Raw genomic sequence first — 7,658 nt, 5'->3', positions numbered from 1 at the left:
GGGCAGGGTGAGTGGGATCCAGAGTGATTTTTCCAGCCTTTTTCCTCACTCTGGGAGTGTATAGTTCTTGAGGGGGGGGGGGTGCAGGGGGCAACCAACAATCCTCTCAGCAGTCCGAACTATCCTTTGTAGTCTTCTGATGTCTGATTTCGTAGCTGAACCAAACCAGACAGTTATTGAAGTGCAGAGGACAGACTCAATGACTGCTGAGTAGAACTGTATCAGCAGCGCCTGTGCCATATTCATCATAACTTGACCTCATTTTGTTCCAAGCCCATAATATGTAAGGCAGAATATTAGTCCCAGTCACCATTCACTTTCACTGCATGAATGGTAACTTAGACTAACAATCTGCCTAAAATCTTCTTTTGAGTTCCACGGAAGAAAGGCCTACGGGTTTGCAAATACATGAAAGTTAGTAAGTGATAACAGATTTTCATTTTTGGGTGATCTGTCCCTTTAAGAGTTTGTCAACGCTCACCAGTTAAAGGGATAGTTCAACCAAAAATGAAAATTCTCTTATCATTTACTCACTTTCATGCCAACCCAGATGTGTATGATTTTCTTTCTTCTTCTGAACACAATCAAAGATTTTTAGAAGAATATCGAAGCTCTGTAGGTCCATACAATGCAAGTGAATGGTGACAAGACCTTTAAAGCTAAAAAAATCACGTAAAGGCAGCATAAAAGTAATCCTCTATGTCTTCTGAAGCGATGAAATCTCTTTCAGTGAGAAACAGATCAATATTTCATCCTTTTATACTATAAATGTCCACTTTGATGTTCCATCCAATCATAAATAACAAACAAAATAAAACAATAATACTTCCATTTCACACTATAACTATAAATGATTTACAAGATGTAGCAAAAAAAAAAAAAAAAAAGAAAAAGAAAAAAACCCCCACAAAGATAAAAACATGTTTACAATAAATATAACAATTTAAAACATTATACAAGCCTATCATTACCCTACTCCAACATATCTTGATATTACATTCATTCATAAAATGTAGCAACATAATAAAACCTCAATAAAAATATGTTTACAATAAAGATAACAAAGTAAAACATTATACAGACCCATCAATACCCTACTCTAGCAAATATTGATTTGTTTCTCACCCACACCTATCATGTTGCTTCTGAAGACATAGATTTAACCACTGGAGCCTTATGGATAACTTTTATGCTGCATTTATATGATTTTTGGAGCTTGAAAGATTTGGTCACCATTCATTTGCATTGTATAGACCTACAGAGTTTCGTTATTCTCCTAAAATTTTTGTTTGTGTTCTGTGGAAGAAAGTAAGTCATACACATCTGGGATGGCATGATGATGAGTAAATGATGAGAGAATTTTCATTTTTGGGTGAACTATCCATTTAAGACAATAAAATGCACTGAAAATGTTAACAGATTAAATCCTAAAAGAAGGGACCTTGCTGCTAAATAAATTATTATGTTTATTTTAAAACAGATAATCATATGTACAGTGTATGAAAAAAGAGAATAATATTGACATTTTATATCATTAATAGATAATGATATTTTGAATATTATGTATGCATTTTATTAATATCATAGTTTTTATAATATTGTTATGTATATTATTACCGGTACATATGGCCTACTTATATTTTTTCTCTACCTGATTCACAAGATAGAGAAAATACCTGTATACGTCATGGAAGTCTCTAGAGAGATGTAATGGGTATTTATAAATTATAAGTATGATGAAGTTGTCTGTTTTAAGTGCTATCTTTTCATCCTGCTGCAGAGTAATTCTGGTAGCATTTTACACAAAGCATTTTTGCTATTTTTGCCATTCTTGTCAAAGGTGCTGTATGAGTGAGCGGTGCGATTTGACGAGACAAAACTAGATTGGTCCAATTTTGCACGCTTGCACTGTAGACAGCTTCGTCGGTTATAAACAGAAGCAGTAGTTTGATCGTGCCACTCGCTTGCAGAGACGCAGTATAACTGTGTTTGCATGCTAAATAAACAGGTTTATATTTTTTTTAAGACCAGCAATATACAAATTATAAATCCAGAAAAATATGTGACGTGCTTCTTTGCTCACTGCATGCTCACACAAAACTCGACAAGCATACAGTGAGTTGCGGTAGTGCTGATTCACCCACTCTGATCATTGCATTGCTGTCTGATAGAAAGACAAAATTATTGATTTGCTTCATTCATCTGTGTAGTTTTAGTTTACTAAATCTCAACTACTGTACATGTTAACTTGAATAAAACTGTGCACAGGAATTCCCGAATTATGAACGTGGAACTTGTGGGAATTATTCAAATTGTGTACAACATCTGCAGTCCTGTGCCGAATGTCAGGCCCTATTGGAGGGATGAAAATAAATCTGGAAAGTTCTAACCACAAAGTCAACACACAAGTTCTGCAGATTTTTCCCATGCTGTCTGCAGAAAAATTCGATGAACCATAATTTAAATTAGCTGCCACTTAATAAGCTACAATATGCACCAGACTTTATGCCATAAGTCAAAAGCTTGGCTTGTGAGATTGCATGTGAAATATAGAATAGAACTGTAGCTCTGAATGATTTTAATAGTGACAAAACATACCAGGCATGAAAACTTATAAAGACAAGGTAATAAAAATGCAGGTCTTTACAAAAAATATTCACAGCATAAAGCAATAGTTCACCCAAAAATAAAAATTCTCTAAAAATCCCTCCAGCTCTTAACTCAGTTTGCTGAACTCAAGAACAGGATCAGTTAAATTTGTAAAGAATCAGTCTTTTGAACCTGTTCTTTTAAATGATCTGTTTGATCATGTTCACAAATCTGACTGGACGAGTCGAGTCAAGTCAAGTTATTTTTATTTGTATAGCGCTTTTCAGAGCACACATGGTTTCAAACCACCTTTACAGGAAATCATGCATTAACAAAAACAAAAACAAAAAAATTAAACTGTAATATCTATAATGTCTTACAGTGATCATTGTGTAGTTTGATTAAATATGATTGTTAAATGTGTATAGAAATTAAATAAATAATAATTGTATTTAGAACCCCTGTGAGCAAGCTGAAGACAACTGTGGCAAGGAACACAAAACTCCATAAGATGTTGGTTAATGGAGAAAAATAACCTTGGGAGAAACCAGGCTCACTGTGGTGGCCAGTTCCCCTCTGGCTAAACAACATGAATATAATGCCAATATTAGTTATTTGTGTGCAGTACAAATCATGGTTTTAAATTTGTAAATTAAGTAAGCGTTAAGGTCCAGTGTTTTAAAAATAAAATAATTTTTATGAACTTTAAGATTCATAACTGATGTCTTTGAAGTCCATCCTGGATTAACTGCAGAAGTTTACATATATGTATTGTTCTTTGTTAGTTGGCCGATGAAGGCTTTTGCTGGCAATTAAATGATAGTCTATGTATTCCATTTCAAGAGTGTAGTCCATCAATAGACAAAGGTGATGCAGGCAAAGGTAAATGATGAGGTGCATTGCAGTTCAACCTGTAGGTCATTTCGGTGAAGTTTGGTGGGGTCCATCCTAAGTCCAAGGTTCAGGCAGTGGCATATGAAGTATCCAATGTCTTACAGTTGGAGCTGGCATCGGTTCATCCTCTGAAGTAAAAAAAATTTAAGTGATGTCTGGCTGGCACCGGCTGTAGTTTGTCGTCATCTCGACACGTAGCAGTGGAGTCCGACACCAAGCAGGAACGGAGCTGGATCTGGCAAGCTGAATCCCGAGGTTGATACATGGAAACAAACAGAATAACATTAGCATAGATGCCAATCAATTTTATGCAGAGTTATAGATCATGATGGATGTTTCTGGTTCCGGCAGACCTAACTAAAGCAGCCTAATTGTAAGCTGAAGGATAAATTAGGTGTATGTCTGGCTAAATAGATGAGCCTTTAGTCTAGACTTAAACTGAGTGAGTGTGTCTGCATCCTGAACAGTGTTGAGCCAAGTATGAAAAGGATCTACCTCCTTTTGTGGATTTTGATATTCTTGGAATTATTAACAAGCCAGAATTTTGTGATTGTAATGAACATGACGGAATATAGCATGTCAGAAGTTCAATGAAGTACTGTGGAGCTAGACCATTCAAAGCTTTGTATGTAGTTAACAAAATTGTAAAATTACTACGAAATTTAACAGGAAGCCAATGTAACGATGACAAAATTGGGCTAATATGATCATATTTCTTAGTTCTAGTCAGCACTCTGGCACCTGCATTTTGAACCAAATGAAGTTTATTTATTGAACTTGCTGGACATCCTCCCAGTAATGCATTACAATAATCTAGTCTTGAGGTCATGAACGCATTAATTAATTTTTCAGCATCAGCAACAGAGAGCTTGTGTCGTAATATAGCAATATTTCTCAAGTGGAAGAATGCTGTTCTACAAACATTGGAATTGGTATCAAATATAACACCTAAAATCTTTGCTGTAGAAGACGGTGTAACAGTACATCCATCGAGAGTCAAATTATATTTTGCTGTCTTATTTTTTGATCCAATCATTAGTACCTCTGTTTTGTCGGAATTGAGTAGAAGGAAATTTCTGGCCATCCAATCTTTGATTTCATTGATACACTCTGATAATTTGGAGAATTGTGAATTTTCATTGGGTTTAGAAGAAATATAAAGTTGGGTATCGTCGGCATAACAGTGGAAACTTATTCCATGATTCCTGATAATATATCCCAGGGGAAGCATGTATAAGGAGAAAAGCAGAGGTCCTAAAACTGATCCCTGTGGCACTCCATACTTAACTTTTGTTTGATTTGACAATTCCACGTTTACACATACAAAGTGGTAGCAGTCTGATAATAGGACCTAAACCATGCTAGTGCAAGCCCACTAATGCCAACATAATTCTCCAGCTTATTCAGGAGAACATCGTGATCTATCGTGTCGAAGGCAGCACTAAGATCTAAAAGCACTAGAAGAAAAATGCAGCCACAATCAGATGATAAGAGCAAGTCATTTGTATCGCTGATAAGTGCAGTCTCTGTACTGTGATGGGGCCTAAATCCTGACTGGAATTGGTCATATATTCCATTTCTCTGTAGAAATGAACATAGTTGGGAGGACACTGTTTTTCTAGTAGTTTCGACATAAATGGTAGATTTGAAATGGGTCTGTAATTAGCCAATTCTCTAGGATCAAGCTGTGGCTTCTTAATAAGCGGTTTGATAACTGCCATTTTAAAGTTTCTTGGGATATGTCCTTAGGATAGCGAGGAGTTAATAATATTAAGAAGAGGTTCTGAGATTACAGGGAATATCTCTTTTAAGAATTTAGTTGGTATTGGATCTAACATACATGTTGTGGCTTTTGATTTTTTTGATACGTTTTTTTTAGCTCTTCATGACCTATGACAGCGAAGGATTGATCGTGAGCAAAATTATGAGACACTGTTTTCTGAGGTGCTGTGACAGTTGATTGCATAGTTCCAATTTTATTTCTGATTATTTCAATTTTATCAGAAAAGAAATTCATGAAGTCATTACTATTGTGTGGCAACGGAATATCTGGTTCAGTCGATGCTTTATTCCTAACCAATTTAGCCACAGTACTGAATAAATATCTAGGATTGTTGTGGTTATTTTCTATGAGTTTGCTAAAATATGCTGACCTGGCATCTTTTAGTGCCTGTCTGTAGCTACAGACACTATCCTTCCATGCACCACAAAATACTTCTAATTTCTTTATGCTTCCACTTGCACTCCATTTTCCAAGCTGCTCTCTTGAGAGCATGAGTGTGATCATTGTACCATGGTGCAAGGCTTTTTCCTTTAATTTTCTTTAATCGAAGGGGGGTGACACTATCAAGAGTGCTAGAGAAGACTGTATTTATATTTTCTATTATTTCATCAAGTTCTTCTAGACTTTTTGGCTTACTGAGTATGTGAGACAATTCTGGAAGATTATTAGTAAAGCTATCTTTAGAAACCAGAGTAAGTCATATGGACTACTTCTATAGTGCTTTTTTGGAGTTTAACAGAGAGGTCACTGTGAACTACTGTTTTATGGAAAAGACAATGTCAAATTATTGAAGATTCTTGAAAACAAATTTTGACATTTTTGGGTGAACTATTCCTTTAACTTTCTGGGTTAAACCAGATGGGTGGGGCTGGATTCACAAAACAATTACTTGGCATATAGTTTGAGTGTACACCTAAGCTTAATTCACCCAAAATCCAGACAACCACAGTCAGAGTAAACAGAAACCGTACACCAACACACATAACCAACCATTATAATTTTGTCTATCTCTCCCCCCCACCCTCACCTTCCCACACTAGTAAAAAAAATTTGAGGAACAGCTTGAAAGCCACAAAGGACTTTTTAGATATTTTCCCCCCTTTTGTTTCAACTGTAAGAAGCCAGCCATCCCTGTATATTTGGTACTTGACAGTGACAGAGTATTTCTTCAGTTTACAAACACACTTCTGGGAGAAGTTTCAAAGTGCTCACCGCTGTCGACAGCATTGTTAGTGCAGAGCTCATGTTATTCTGTGCATCTCCACCTCGCTGCAACACTGCTGTCAATCTACCTCCTCTCTCTATGCCTTATTTATGACACCGGCTGAGGTGGGGGGGGGTTCTGTGTGGAGGGCTCAGGGGGACACCATTACCTCAACAATACAATGCATTATTTGCCTGATCAAACATTTGGGAGCCACCTTCATGCAATATGTAGCATAACTCATGTGCAACTTTGAAAACAAATGTTTCGCTTGTCCCATCTTTTGCAACGGTTCTACACACGTGCATGTCAGGACAAGGAACGCGATGTGTGTGTCGCTGTCATCAACAGAGCCCCAGATGGAGGTGTTAAAGCAGCTGCAGATTCCAAACTGACAAACAGATACTCACACCCCTCCCTGATCATTTCCACAAAAAATAAAAAAATAAATAAAAAAAATAGAGATGCAAACAGCTGAGGGCAATGGCTAACCTTTCAAGTGACAGCTTAAATTTATCATGCAATATCTGAGTTTCTAAACACTGATTCCCCTTGATTTATAGCTTACGTCATTATGGCATGTTTTATTTATTTATTCATTTTTCATCTCATCTTAGCAATAGTAGGCGCCAAATGTAACCACAAAGTATCTATGTCACAAGATCAGGGCATGTTTTTGCAAACGTTGGAGTGATCTTGATCAGTGCTGGAATAGTTGTTCAACATCCCTTCCTTATAGAGGATATATAACCTGTATGTGATGTTGTGCAAGTGTGTGTGTCAACTGAGTAATGCTCAGGTAAGTTCCACCTGAATTGCAAAAGGTGGCTGGCTCACTCAAGGCCTTTGCTCAAGAGCAAGGGCAGATCAAGGTCAGTGTTTGTCAACATGTGGTAGCCATGTTTCAGTTCGCTCTCTTTAATTAAAGGGGCTTTAGTTGCACTGTTCAATATTACACAGATATAGGAGGGAGTTAGTGTAAATCTGTGAGTAACTGAGGTGGAGGGTAGGTTGCCTGGCTAGTGGCATATGTAAAGATATACTGAATGTAAATCCTATTTGTCAAAGATTAACAGGTACGGTTTTACTCCACAGTATGGTACAAAGAGTATCATTTGTAATGTCAGTTGTTTATAGCATCTACAAATATGCCTGTTGTTCTGTAAGTATACAGCTCTGCTTCATTCA

This window comes from Myxocyprinus asiaticus, chromosome 10 (assembly GCF_019703515.2).
Source record: "Myxocyprinus asiaticus isolate MX2 ecotype Aquarium Trade chromosome 10, UBuf_Myxa_2, whole genome shotgun sequence".
Lineage (NCBI taxonomy): Eukaryota > Metazoa > Chordata > Actinopteri > Cypriniformes > Catostomidae > Myxocyprinus > Myxocyprinus asiaticus.
This window is presented reverse-complemented; position numbering follows the sequence as displayed.